This window comes from Mus musculus, chromosome 16, assembly GCF_000001635.26.
Source record: "Mus musculus strain C57BL/6J chromosome 16, GRCm38.p6 C57BL/6J".
NCBI lineage: Eukaryota > Metazoa > Chordata > Mammalia > Rodentia > Muridae > Mus > Mus musculus.
This window is the reverse complement of record NC_000082.6, coordinates 90,502,549-90,517,541: the sequence shown is the minus strand read 5'-3', so window position 1 is coordinate 90,517,541 and position 14,993 is coordinate 90,502,549. Positions and strand designations below refer to the sequence as shown.

The window sequence follows — 14,993 nt, the reverse complement described above, 5'->3', positions numbered from 1 at the left end:
TAGGGTGTGAACCTGTGATTATGAACTTGAGGGATGGGTCAGAACACAGAGCAACCAATCAGAGACTTGGACAGTCGGGACCATTAGGGCAGCTGGTAAGGTCCTGAGGTCCAATCACCCCCGGTACCCTGATGTTTAGGCCAAGCTGAGTCCCTGAGAGAAGCTCTACAATCAACCCCTGCCAGCGCCAACCTCGGTCCCTAATTGCTGCTTCCTCTTCTGAGCCTTCCTGGTGGTCTCTCTTCTTGATACTTTCAAGTCTCAAACCCTGTTCCTATAAACAGAAAAGGAGACGTGGGTGCCAAGTACATTCCAGGAAGTCTCTGACCCCAAGTTGGTACGCCATTCCAGTCACTGGACTCAGAGAGTCACTGAGTGCACAGGAAATCCAGTAACGTGTTGGACGGCTCAGGGGCCGTGAGGGCCATCAGGCCACTTTCAGATCTCCTTCCTGCTCCTGATAGGTCAGGTCACTCCTGCAGGGAAGCCGTGGCACCTTCAGGGAACAAGAGGTTGCCAGAAAAAATGAGAGTCAATTCATAGAGTCTAGTGACTGGTGCCAAACATTTTTTTTGCTATGTATATGGTTTGTGTTAAATCAGTAAAGCTGGTGCCAACAAAGATGCATTTGCCATGAAAAGAGAAAAGGAAACAAAATATATAAAATGCACATATTTGGAGCTTAAGAGGCAGCTCAGTGGATAAGAGTGATTGCTGCTCTTGCAGAGAAACATAGCTAGGATCCCAGGACACATGTCAGGAAGCTCATAATGGCCTGTAACTCCAACTCCAGGGGATCTGACACCTCTTTCTAGCTCCTCCTACAGGCATGGGCAAGCAGACAGACAGACAGACAAACAGACACACATATACATACACACACACATACACAAGCTCATCATTGGCTATATTGTGGGTTTGAGGCCAGCCTGGGTTCCTGTCTCAATAAGGAAGAAAGAAAGAAAGAAAGAAAAAAGAAAGAAAGAAAGAAAGAAAGAAAGAAAGAAAGGAAGGAAGGGAGAGAGAGAGGAGGGAGAGAAGGGAAGGGAAGGGAAGGGAAGGGAAGAAAGGAAGGAAGGAAAGAAGGAAAGGAAGGAAGGAAAGGAAGGAAGGAAAAAAGGAAGGAAGGAAAGGAAAGAAAGAAAGGAAGGAAAGAAGGGAAGGAAGGAAGGAAGGAAGGAAGGAAGGAAGGGGAAGGGGAAGGGGAAGGGGAAGGGGAAGGGGAAGGGGAAGGGGAAGGGGAAGGGAAGGGAGGAAGGAAGGAAGGAAGGAAGGAAGGAAGGAAGGAAGGGTCAATGAAATGATTCCTAGTGATATGCTGCTATATTTGATGGGAGCAAATTCAGAGACCCACAGCCAAACACTATGTGGGGCCATGGGAACCCACAGAAGAGGAGGAAGCACTGTAGGAGCCAGAGGGGTCCAGGGCACCATAAGAATACGGCCCACAGAATAAATTAAGCAGGGTTCATAGAGGCTCACTGACTTGACAATCATGGAGCCTGTGTAAGTTTGAGCTAGGTCCCTCCATATATGTTACGGTTGTATAGCTTGGAACACTTGTGGGGGTAGGAGTGCCTCTGAGTCTTCTGCCTGCTCTTGGGACCCCTTCTCTTTTACCCGGTTGCCTTGTTCAGACTTGATATGATGGTTTGTAGCCGGCCTTATTGCAACTTGTCGTTTTGTTAGTTTGTGTGATATCCCTGGGAGGTCTGCTCTTTTCTGAAGGGAAAAAGAGGAGTGGATCTGGGGGAGAGAAGAGTGGTGGGAGGGACATCTGGGAGGAGTGGAGGGCAGACAAACTAAGGTTGGGATGTAATATATGAGAGAAAATAAATTTACCATGTTATGCATATTTTAACAATTTCAGAAAGAACCATCACTGAAGAAGTGGAAGAAGGCATGGGAATGTCTTATACACAGTTTACAACTTGAATGTGAGTCTAAAATTATTTCAAAATGAAAACCGAAAAGTAAGGGAAGGCTGGACCAGGAGACTGCTCAGTGGTTAAAGGCACCTGCTGCCAGGTCTGATGACCTGAATTAGATTCGTGGGACCCAGGTGGTGGAAGGAGAGGACTGACACCTGCACTTTGTTCTTTGACATTTGTGTGCCAAGGCAATGTCTGCACACACACACGCACACACACACACACACACACACACGCACGCACGCACGCACGCACGCACGCACACCATGCACGCACGCACACCATGCACGCACACACACATGCACACCACACGCACACATGCACACACGCGTGCGCGCGCGTGCGCGCACGTACACACACATGCACACATGCGCGCACACACACACGCACATGCATGCACGCACACGCACGCACGCACACACATGCACACCACACACACCACACACACACACATGCACACATGCGCACACACACACACGCACATGCATGCACACACACACATGCACAGACACATGCATGCATGCACACACACACATGCACACACACACACACATGCACACACACACACTCATGCGCATACACATGCACACACACGTACGCACACACACAGACACGCATGCACACACGCACACATGCACGCACACACACACACACACACACGCACAGAAGCAGGTAAAGGTGTAAGGAAGGTATTTTAAATAAGAAAGGAAAAGTATCTGAAGCAATCCTAACAAGGGTAACAGGACACTTATAAATATGTGAGGAAATTACACAAAGATACTCCAGATATTTGAGGTCACAGGTACAGGAGTAAATGGGTTTTTTCCACTTCTCTTCTACTCTACTGGGTTTACAAAGCACACCTTTGCCCTCACAACGATGGGGGCAAACAGCTTTGCTAACGCCGCCTGCTTCCTTTCTTGTGCTGTGGAGACTCTCTTTTTCACAGTCAAGAATGAAAATCATCTTGTCTTCTTCAGATTCCCAACAGTTTCCCCGGGTTGTAATTTATAGATGCAAAAGGAATTACTGTCAGCACCCCTACTGTCAGTGGAGACGGAGCGCGGCCCCGTCAACTGCCACAAAGGAAATAAGGCCTGGGCAACGCTGGAACGCTGATACTGTCCTCTGACTCCAGCACCCCATCCACACTATCTCAAGCCTGCCCCAACACTGCAGAGCAGGCATCTGTAGAGCAAAAGTGTCCATGGCACACAAAGTTGGTTACCTGGCTATCTGGTAGTCTTGAGGTTGGATTGTGCTTCAACTATATGTGTGTGTGTGTGTGTGTTTGTGTGTGTGTGTGTGTGTCTATATGTGTGTATGTGTATGTGTATATGTATATATGGTAGAAGGGGTTAGGGGGTTGATATTCCACTATTATATACATATAAATAGATATATACTATTATATATTATATAATACATTATATATTTGTACATAATGATATTTATACATTATATATATTACCTATAATAGTGGAATACCAACCCCTACTGCTTTACCTCACGGGGGTTAGAGACTGAACGCCTCATGTCTCTCCTTGTCAAAATTCATAGTTTCAAACCCAAAGTGATCCTGTTAGAAAGTGTGGCCTTTGTGGAGTGGCATGCTTAGGATGTAAGTGTTTCCCCCAAATGTGTTGGAGACTTGTCTCCAGGTGGCAAACTATCAAGGGTGATTGGATCATGAGAGCACTAAGTACACCAATGAACTTAGGCCACGGGTCAATTCAAAGCTGAATGAGCTATTAAGAGGTTATTGGGTCCAGGGTTGTTTTGCAGGGGCTCTCTCTGTCCCAGCATCTCTGTTACTCTCCATTCTTGTCTGTGATGAGACGAGCTCCTTTGCTGCCTGTGATCCCACTGTCATAGAACACACGCACACATACACACACACACTCAAACACACATACATATACACACATACAAACACATACACACACACTCACACATACACATTCACACACACACTCACAAATACATACATTCACACACTTTCACACACACACTCACACACACATACATACACTTTCACACACACACACACACACACACTCTCACACACACCCCTCAGAGTAAAAGCAATGGCCAGACACCTCTAAAACCATAAGCCAAGGTATATTTCCATTTAAATTCTCTCATGGGTACTTGTTACTAGGTCTCTCAGGTACTCATTACTAGGTATTTGCCAGTGATAGAAGGGCTAATACCAGAGGAAATAGGTTCCAAAGATGTTAGAAGGATTAGCCCCTTGTGGCGGGATCAATGCCTTCATAAGGAAGGGAGGCACCAGTTCTCTCTATTTACCATATGAGGAGCCAAGAAGGAGGTAGCTCGGCAGAGCTCAGCCGCGCCAGAAAACTGGACATAAACACCCCACTCTTTCCTCATCAGGATCCTGTGTTATGGTGGCCACTCTGACCCAAATGGTGTCTTATTACAGACATCTTCAAGTTAGGATGACATGCTTAAAGTGGATGCTGCTACAATATAACTGAAATCTTTGGAAAAAAAGAGAAATTTGAACCCAGAGACAGACATGACAGAGTAAAGAGAAAAGCCGTCTACAAGGCAAAGGTAGAAGCCCAAGGCCACCAGGAAGAAGCAGGAGAGTCTGACTCCAGCATCTGGGAAGAACCAAGCCTACTACAGCTCGCTCTGGGCTTCCAGCCTCCAGAACCACCAGCCAGCACACGCCTCGGTGCTGTACCACCGCTCTCTGCTACTTGACAGACGAATAAGACAGAAGGCACCAGTCCAAGATGAACTGAACAACATTAAGAAACAAAGGCAGTGGTTTTGATTCAATGTTTCATTTTGATATTTTCAGTAAGGTTTTATCTGTTGTATGAGGAGAGTGAGTGGGGATGCCAGTCTGAATTCTTTTGGGTCAGGTGAGGGCAGAGCTGGAGTGCTTGCCTCATTGGGGGGGGGGGGGCATTGTAGATGGATGGGGAGCACTATGGATGGATAGGGGAGAACTATAGATAATGAGGAGCACAAATGGGGATGGATGGGGAGCACTGAGGATAGATGGGAGCACTACGGATGGATGGGGAGCACTGAGGATAGATGGGAGCACTACGGATGGATGGGGAGCACTGGGGATGGATTAGGGAGCACTATGAATGGACAAGGGAGAATTATGGATGAATAAGGAGCATTGTAGATAGGAAAGCAGTATAGACTAAAGTTTCATGTGGTATTTCTTTTTTGGGGGGAGTGTGGTTCGAGACAGGGTTTCTCTGTATAGCCCTGGCTGTCCTGGAACTCACTCTGTAGACCAGACTGGCCTCGAACTCAGAAATCTGCCTGCCTCTGCCTCCTGAGTGCTGGGATTAAAGGTGTGCGCCACCACGCCCGGCTTCATGTGGTGTTTCTACATACGCCTCCTTTGCTGAGGGATTTGCAGTTCTGCCACAACAGAATAAACATTTCTAATTCTTGCTGCCACAGCTTTTCTCCATCCACCGAGGTGGATCTGGATGTGCCAAAAAACGGTGTCCTACAAGACTTGTGGAAATCAAAAGCTTAATTATACAGGAACACTTGCTAGAGACAGGGACAGCATGTAGAGTCATGCCTTTGTGAAACACATAGGAATGTCAGGATCAGAGTCCCAAACTTCATACGAAGCAAAACATTAGACAAGCGGGGCCCTTGCCGTGTGACGGGGAACATTTGGAGAAAAGACGGAGAGCAGATGGCAAAGACGAAAGTCGACGGTGGTCACAGAAGTTTTAAATAGAGTAAGAGATGGCTCAGCCGCGGAGCACGAACCAGTCACTCTGTCACTCACAACTGTTGGCAAAGTCATTTTGCTGGGCCAGGCATTGTGAGCGCAGTGGCTGACGTGTTGTGTTCAGATGGAAGACAACTTTGTCCACCAGGGGAACATTTGTGAAAGTTTGCCAGGGACTTGAATCATGAACTTCAACTATGAAGTCTTGGCATCTGTCCTGACTTTTCATGGGAGGTTTGGGGTGGTGAGGAAGCACACATGTTTTTGAGAAAAATAGTAACTGATGGTGGAACATGGTGTTTCTATTATAACCCTTAAGCAGAGCTTCAACCTATCTCAAGACCTTGGGGCGGGGCAGGTTAGCATTCTCATTTTGAATGCTAACCTGCTCCCTCAATGTCAGTGATGTTGTTCTCTTTGGTCAGGTTCCTTTAAGCACAGATACTGAAGTGGAACGATAATGCTGGCCAGGTTTCCTTTTGACGAAAGATTTGGCTGGCAGCTAACTTTCTGTAAGAAATTTTTGATGAAAGAGGTTGTTTAATGTGCTTGGTTACTGCTCTGTTTCAGCAGATAGGAGTCTAAATGACTTTTGACTGTTAATCTATTTTTTCAATCCCCTCACAAAAGAATCGGATTTGCCACCGTCGCTAACAGTCAAAAGAGCCTAATGAACTGGGCTCCTTGGAGAAATTAGCTGACTCTAGGGTGGAGCAAGGGGTGTTCTGGGTGATTCTGAGCAGTGCCTGGAAGCAAGGAACAAGGAAGCAGGCAAGGCAAAGAGCCAGAGCCAGCCGTGAAGATTCAAAGCCAACACTGAAACCAGAACAACAAACTAGATAATGCAGTATTAGATTATAACCCTGAGCATAAAATAAATACCCGTGTTTCCATGTGGATATACGTGACCATGCAAACAATGTAATGGAGGAAAGGAGTCACGTGATCCGTGTAAATGTTCCTTCTCTAGGAAGTGGGCTCTGTCCTGGCCATGTTCACTTTGAGAGCAGACTAGCCTTGGTGACCTACCAAGGCTATGGAAAAGAAAGTGGGAATTGAGAGTTTCCAATAGAGAAAGATGCTAACTGTATTTAAGTACAGGAAGTGGGACCACACCCACACCTATGGCCTCTGACAGCCTGGTGGGGTATGCTGGGAGAGGTGCTCCATCTCTGCTGTTCTTTATAAATCCTGTAACTCTGTCTGACCATGATGAAAACAGACACTCTCAGATGAAGGACATTCGACAGGACCCCGGCCCATTCCCCTCAGGTCTCCCAAGGTCATGGAGACAGCACAGGGACAGGCCGTGGCAGACGACACGTTGAAAACACAACTGCAATGGAGTGGGTCCTGTGGCAGGAGGAAGAAGGGTCTGGATAGGTCTTCACACACTAGGCCTCAATGCCAGCCTCTTGGTTTGGACCAAGGTACAAGGGTCGCATGAGATGTAAAGCTGGCGAGGAGACAAGACGAGGACCATTAAAGGATTCTTTGTATTATCTCTGCGACTTTTCTGAAAATCTAAAGTTATTCAAAATCGAAAGTTGAGTTTTTTTGTTTTTTTAAAGGCAAGATTTCTGTGTTAGTGTTCCGTTATTGTTATATATGTTTGGCATACAAATTAGTGTTTCGTTGTTATACATATTTGGGACAGTAAACTTACAAACAGCAAAGGTCTCTTCCTCCCTCCCTCCCTCCCTCTTTCTTTCTTTCTTTCTTTCTTTCTTTCTTTCTTTCTTTCTTTCTTTCTTTCTTTCTTTTTTTTCAAGACAGGTTTTGTCTGCATAGCCCTGGCTGTCCTAGAACTCACTCTGTAGATCAGGCTGGCCTCGAACTCAGAAATCTGCCTGCCTCTGCCTACCAAGTACTGGGACTAAAAGCATCTGCCACCACTGCCCGGACAATGGTTTATTTTGGCTCACAGTCTGGGTGGTTTCAGTCTATGACCTGCTGGCCCTGTTGTTTTGAGCCTGTGGAGGGGTGTCACATTGGGGGTGTGTGGCACAACAAACTGCTATTACTATGGTTTGGAAGTGAAGGAGAAGGAAGAACCCCAGACCCACAGCCTCCTTCAAAGGCAACCCTCTAGCTCCCCTAGCTCTGACCACTTCTAATGGGTTCAGCCATCTCCCAGTAGTCACAGGCCAAACACCAAGCTGTTAGCGCATGGGATACGCAAGATCTCAGCTAACAAAGATTCTGGGGCAAAATGAAATTCCACAAAAGCATTTTGAAAAATGCTGGTAACGAAACGCTAACACAGGCGCTCAGTCTCCCAAGAAGATGCACACAATTTAAATTCCTTTTTCTTCTTTTTGCTTATTTTTAGGTTGTTTTGATGTGAACCCTGTCCCTCAGGAAGGAGATAGCATGCCTCCAAGTCCCTAACACAGATCACGACTGAGCACTCAGGCCTGGCAACTCTACAATAACACAACCACACAGCCAGGGTACTTAGGCTGTTATCTTCAGTCCCTATTTTTTTCAGAAATTCTCAATTTGATGTGTCATCCCCTGCACCATGGCAAGCGTGAAGAATGAGAAGAAAGTGGGTATCATATACTGTGGCGGAACCTTCCCCTAATGAATAAAGATTTCAAGGGACCAATCACTGGGCGAGAAACTAGTATTCAATTTTCGTAATCTATTTTAGTTATAAATCCTCCAGTGGCACATCCCAGCGGATCCGCCACTTAAACCAGGGGCCTCTCGCTACCTACATTACGTCTTCATGCTCTCTCCGGTCCAAAAAATAAGTTTCTTTCTCTTGCCTCCCCTCTTCCTCTCTCGGACCCGGAAGTCCCGCCTACTCACCCAGCGATTGGTTCCTTAAAATCTTTATTCATTAGGGGAAGGTTCTACCACATCATACCCGAATCTTGAATTGTACGATGGTTTGGGTAAGTCCTTCACCGTTGGAGCATTCAAGCTAGTGAAGGAGGCAGAAAAGGTGGGAACTGTGTGGCCTGGATGTGGGTGATGTGGATAATGGGGGTAGTATCGTCTAGACTAATGCTCGGGTTGGGATTCAGGCAAGATGGAATCCCTCATACCCCTCACCTTAAGAGGGAACACAGAAGATGCTGGGCTGGGCTGGGCTGGGGGGTGACATCACTAGTTTGGGTCATAATGAACTGAATGTTGACTTTCCCTGGGATTCGATAAACACTGCTGACACTACCGAGTGTCCGTTCTAGAGATAAGTGTTTGAGAGTCAGAAATCTCCTGCTGAGCCATGTGCTTTGGAGTGAGAGAATATGACAGATTACATCAGGATTTCATAAGCCTTCCACACAGCACTCCTATAACTCGGTGCCTGTGGGCACCCCAACTGTCTCTCTGGTTTGTTTGAAAAAGTCTGTGTTGGAGGTCAGACCATCAGCCTGGCCCCGTGGTCTGCCGCCCTTGGAGAGAGCCTTCCCATCGCCCTGTTTAGCTAGATGTGGGTCTCTCTCCTCCCATATGTAAAGACCTCACAGTTTCTACCAAATGGTTGCCTCTCAACTGTCACCTCCCTGAACATATTAAGACTTTATAATGAAATCTCCTGCCATGCCTAAGGTCTCATGCAAACTCCAAACTCAGGAAGCCTTTTAGCCATATCAACAGTAGAAGGTCCCTTAACCAATAGAATCAGTCGGGTAGTATCCGTGTCCCTCAGGAAGTAACCTTATCTGCAATAGTGTCATTGCAGAACCAATTGAGGGGGATACTGAAGCAAGGTGGGCCCTAAACCCAGTTACTGATATCCTTAGGAAAAGGCTTTGTAAAGACTCAAAGACACATAGATGTCATGAGAAGCTAGGCCATCAGAACAGAATGGACCAAAAAACCCAAGGTTAACGACCAGAAGCAGAAGAGGAGGGAAGAGCCCTGCCCTAGAGGCTCAGAGCACGGCCTTGCTAGTTTCATTCTCCATAGACTTGGAGATGAAGATGTTTTTCTTTTGAACCATAGAGTTTGGGGTAATTTTCTATAACAGACCCAGGAAGTTACGACAGCCAGAAACACATGGGGCTTCTAAGGTGAATGACCCATGAAGCTACAATTTACAGCAATGAGTCCGCATGGCCTCGGTTTGTTCAATGACTACAGACTTCCCTAAGTAGTAACTCCAAGCACCTAAGTATTAACCCTAGTATCCAACTCCAAACCAATCAGAAGGAAGCCACATAAGCTCTTCAAACCAGTCACAAAAGATGCCGTACACCCAGCATCTTAGTTACTGTTACTATTGCTGTAACAAAACCCCACAACCAAAAGAGCCAGTTGGAGAGGAAAGGGCTTATTTGGCTTATAATTCTACATTATAGTCTATCACTGTGGAAACTCAAGCAGGCCAGGAACCTGGCTGGAGGCAGGAGCTGATGCGAAGGCCATGGAAGAGTGATGCTGCTCACTGGCTTGCTCAGCCTGTTTCTCATGGTACCTAGAACCACCAGCCCAGGGATAGCCACACCCACAACGGGCTGGGCCTTCCCCCTATCAATCACTAATCAAGAAAATGCCCTACATCTGGATCTGATGGAGGCACTTTCTCAACTGAGGTTCCCTCCTTTCAAATAACTCTAGCTTGTGTCAAGTTAACACAAAACCAGCTGCCACATCTAGATAGGTCACCTCCAGGTTCCTTGTGCCGAACAGAGAGCACCCAAAGCCTTTCTCTTGCCACCCTCTGCCTGCCTGCCTGTGAATGTGGCAAGCAGGAGTGAGCTCTGGTGTCTGCCTATCTTATTTCAGCAGCTTCAAGTAAGCACCCGGATTCCCTCTGGGTGGGTTTCACTAACCTGCATCTTCTGTTTGTAAATGACTGGTTGGCTACAGAAGAACATGCATGATGAAACACCACACACACACACACACACACACACACACACACACACACACACACACATACACACATACACATACACACACACACAGAGTGGCTTAAACAACAACAAGCTATGGCCTACAGTTCTGGAGACTGAGGTCTTAGACCAAAGTATTGTTGAGTGGATCCTTAGAGGACTTAGCTTCAGGTCGCTGCCTTCACACTGTGTCCTTGAATTCCTGGTGTTACCTCTGAGTGTACACATTTCCTCTTCTTACTAGGACCACAGTGAGGCCCAATGAGGGCTCACCCTATGGACCTCTAAATGCACTCACACCCATCCATGTAAGCACCGTTCATTTACCCTCTATGGTGGTTACACTTACTGCCGACCTGACTAACTTTATATTACCTAGGGAATTGTGGATACACATCTCTAGGTGTGTCCACTTGCGCAATTCTGAAGAGGGTTAACTAAGCAAGCAGGACCTCTCATGAATGGGCATGTACCATCCTCTAGGGTGAGGGCTCAAAAGGATAAATGCGAAGGAAGGTGAAAGGCAGAAGGCAGGTGAGCACGGACATTTCTCTTCTCTCTGCGTGTCCCTCAGCCAGGATGTGAACTTCTCTGTTCTCTTCCATGATGCTCTCTTCGCCATGATAAAAACTGAACCACATTTTTATCAAGTCTTTAAAATTCTCTTCTGGTGATGGATTTAGCTAGAGTGATGAGAAAGGTAACTAATACGTCATCCATCTACCCACAAACCTATCCTTAAGTACATGCTTGGACGCTGCACACAGGTGCAGGAATAAGTAAGGGGTGGTTCCAGGCTCTTTCTAATGCAATGACTGTCATGCAGTATATTCAGGGCTGCATCACAAAACTGAGAGGACTCAGAGGAGGTAGAGCACATCCCACCCACAGACCCTTCTCCTTCAAACCTTTCCCAGAAACCAATCTCCTATCATGCTCACCCTCGTGCCCACTTTCCCTGAAGTACAAAGTTCTGCTAAAGAGCATGGGTAAACTCCTCCAGATGCCATGCTCCCCAAAGCACCCCCCCCAGGGGCCTTTCCATTCTAGAGTCCTCTGGGTTAGCTGTTTGGGAACTGGGCTCAGAGACAGATGCTATTGCCTATGAACCAAGAGTCCTCTGAGGCATCGTTTCTCAATCCTGGCCTTCAAGGGAGGTCCAGTTTGACTTCATCTTTCTGCCATGATTTGCTGATATGTCTCAAAGCAGACAGGATGAGGAGAGCCATACTGCTGAGAACATTTCATTCTGATCTTTTTTTTTTTTTTTTTTTTTTGAATCTGAATAGAGGACAAATTAAAGTTTGCTGAGCAATCAGCTGTGAGTTATAAAAACTATAAAATCTCCAAGAAGCCGGTTTGTGCTCATCCTGAGAATCCGTTTCCTGGCGATGCTTCACACTTCCAAGGATTGGAGCCCAGAGACAGGTCAACTCTAAGGTCGCTGTGATTCTTCAAGAATGGCCAAAATGACAGCGAGAATGGCTCACGTAATTGAAGTGGCCGTGGGTGGGAAGGACACTTGAATTTGGCTATTTGGAACTCTGACTCAGAAGACACAATTTGTATCTCCCTGGCAGGGATACTTATCCAACCGTGGCCCTGTGTCATCTGGTTCTGACTAATGGCCGTGACTAGTTGAGAGGGATCATTCTGATTCACACCATCATAGTCGTAGTTGTCCTCCATTTAGACTTTGAGCAAAGCATCCCCTTTTGATATGCAAACGAGGGCCCAGATTTGGGGGTTCTTTGCAATAGAGAAGAAGGAAATGGCTTGAAATGGGAAGCAGCTGGATGACAGGGGCACGGAACCACTCTTCACAGAGACAGGAATGGAGTCCAGCGTCGGGTACTTGATGGCCTCAGCAGACTGGCGTCACCATGGCTCTACCCAAGCATTGCTGTGCTCATGAAGGGCCCTGCACATTTGCTGTGGGTCGAGGATGGCTGGGATGTGTGTCCCTGAATGATGCATGCATTGAAACTTGATCCCCGTTGTGAGGGTATGAAAATGCAATCCCACTTTGTTTAGAGGTGGGGCCTCTCGGAGCTGATGGAGACACCATGAGGTGATGAGGATGGAGCCCCGCCCTGCCACTGAGTACCAGGGGCTCCATAGGAAAGAGAGACTGGAGGATGGGTGGACACAACTGTCCCACATCTATAAGCAGGTGCCAATCTCGGACCAGTACCCTGAGCTGAGTGAACTCCTTTATTCTGCCTAAGGCACTTAGTTATAATCATGAAAAATAGACTGACACCAAAAGCAAAATAAGAAAGGATGATAAAGTTTGGAAAATTGGGGTCCTAACCTCTGCCTCCCTGTTAGGTTAAATCATTTTCCAAACACTTAACAAGTGAGCTTACATGGATCCTGCTGAGAGCACAGAAAGCCAAATGACCCATGCATCATGAATGGGGAACTCTCTCTGTCTCTGTGTGTGTCTCCCACCCTCTTTCTGTCTCAGTCTCTGTGTGTGTGTCCTTCTCTCCCTCTTTCCCTCCCTCTTCTCTTTCCTCTCTTTCCCTCTTTCTCTGGTCCTCTCCCATGAGGCAACCTCTTAAAACACTTTTTTTTTTTTTTTTTTTTTTTTTTTTTTTTTTGGTGTCTGACTGCAGAAGTCCTGGCTCAGCACAGGTCAGAGCTCCATGACCATGCCTGTGAGACAGAGAATCTGACACCTCACAGTGTCCTTGTGAAGACAACGTCAGGGCACAGCCAACCGCATCCTGAGGGCTGAAGGCAGCCGTGGTCGACTTTTGTATGTCCACCGAATAAAATGGATTTTCTATTTTAGATCCTTGCAAAAGGAAAACAACAATTCAATGGACGTTTTTGTTTGTTAGTTTGTGGTTGTTGTTGTTGTAGTAGTATAAAAACCAAAGAAAAACAAAAACAAAATCTCTAAACTGAAAATATCGCCTGTGTGGTCCTTTGGAGATAAACTTGGCAGATCTCTATTTAAGGGGGTTTTCTTTTTTTTAATTAATTGAACTCGTGAGGAACACATGGAAAAGGTGGAAGTTTTATTCCCAAGCCAGGGAACTTTCTGGAAGTCATTTCATGGTCAGAGAAATGTTGAATGAGTATAGCACATGGGTAAAAATCGTAAGATTTGCAGACTCTATGAACCATTACTCTCTGGCTGTCTCTCCATGTTAGTCTGCAGGTCACCCATTTAAATAAAACATCCTAGACGAGGTGGCTTCTACTGCAGTGTCTATTGGCCCACCTTTCTGCCAGAATGAGGTGGTTTCAGGCCAGCCTCCTAGCTATTGCTGCAGCCGCTGCTCTCTCCCCTGTCCTCGAATGATCTTTGCTGTCTGGTGTCCCTGCTGCGATTAGATCAGGTCTCACCCCAGTGGCCTCATTTGAATTTGTCTCTCAAGGTGTCACATTCTGAAGTAATAAGGATTAGGGCTTCAACATATGAATTTTAAGAACACAAATCACCTTAATGTGCTCTTGGCAAATGAGATTAGAATTTACCAGTGTGGTTCCTTACCGATATTGCCTTTGGTAGATGGCTTGCCTCATAAGCGTGAAGACCCGAGTTCAGTCCCCCTGTCCCATGCTGAAAACAGCAACAAAACAAACCACAAACAAAGCTGGGTGTGGTGGGTGCAGTCCCAGTGCTGGGGATGCACAGACCGGAAGGTCCCGAGGCTCGTAAAAAACAGCCAGCCCAGCTACGAGGAAAAGTCCCAGGTCAGTGAGCAATCCCGTCTCAACGTTCCAAGTAGATAGCAACTGAAGAGCGACAGCCACGGTTGCCCTGTGGTCTCCATGCACACACACATGTGCACCCAAATCCCTCACTTACTAAGAGCTACCATGGTTGTATAACTGTGGAGTGAGGCTTGTCTGATTTTAGTGATGGTTATTGATAGAGCCTCGCTCTGTAGCCCAGGCTGGCCTTACACTTGCAATCCTCTCTGCTTTAATACCCCACCTCCACCCCACCCCGCAGTGCTAGGATTACAGGCATAAACTACCAAACTCAGCGCTAGGAACTATGAGGTGGCTGTTTCTTCCAGATTGGACACAACTGCTGCCATCTTGAAGTGGGTCAACACTGATGATCTGCCCAAGATTCTTAAGATCAGGCCTGCCCACATCCCTCCTAGGAGAGGAGAGGATCTTGAGACTCCCAAGGCCTTTACAGTCCTCGTGAGGCCCCTCTCCAAGGCCCCAGTCATCACACTATGGGGGTTGGGGGGTTGTGAACAGCTGGGTAGGAATTCCTGATGGGACAGCTGTCCCTAAGTTACTTAGTGGGCTTTCTGCTGCTTTGAGTCATTTTTGCTTCTGTTAATAACCCCAATAAGTTTGTTACCTAGGCTAGAGCCGGCAGTGGTGACCAGGTTGGCCTTGAATTCAGAGATCCTCCAGGGTGCTGGGATTAAAGGTGTGAGCAACCACATCTGACCAGAAACTGTTCTTGGGTCTGGCTGGGGTGAG

At 46.8% G+C, this 14,993-nt stretch overlaps 2 long non-coding RNA genes across 2 annotated transcripts; one reads left to right on the top strand and one right to left on the bottom strand.

Moving 5' to 3' along the window:
- Gm41490 lies at nt 1-8,467 on the bottom strand. The gene is made up of 2 exons (XR_876228.2): nt 8,400-8,467; nt 1-496 (listed from the first exon to the last, which is right to left on the bottom strand). It is a non-coding gene; the product is annotated as a predicted gene, 41490 (long non-coding RNA).
- A 44-nt stretch (nt 8,468-8,511) lies between these two features.
- Gm35882 lies at nt 8,512-13,383 on the top strand. The gene is made up of 3 exons (XR_003951976.1): nt 8,512-8,629; nt 11,819-12,019; nt 13,151-13,383. It is a non-coding gene; the product is annotated as a predicted gene, 35882 (long non-coding RNA).
- The last annotated feature ends 1,610 nt before the right edge of the window (nt 13,384-14,993 follow it).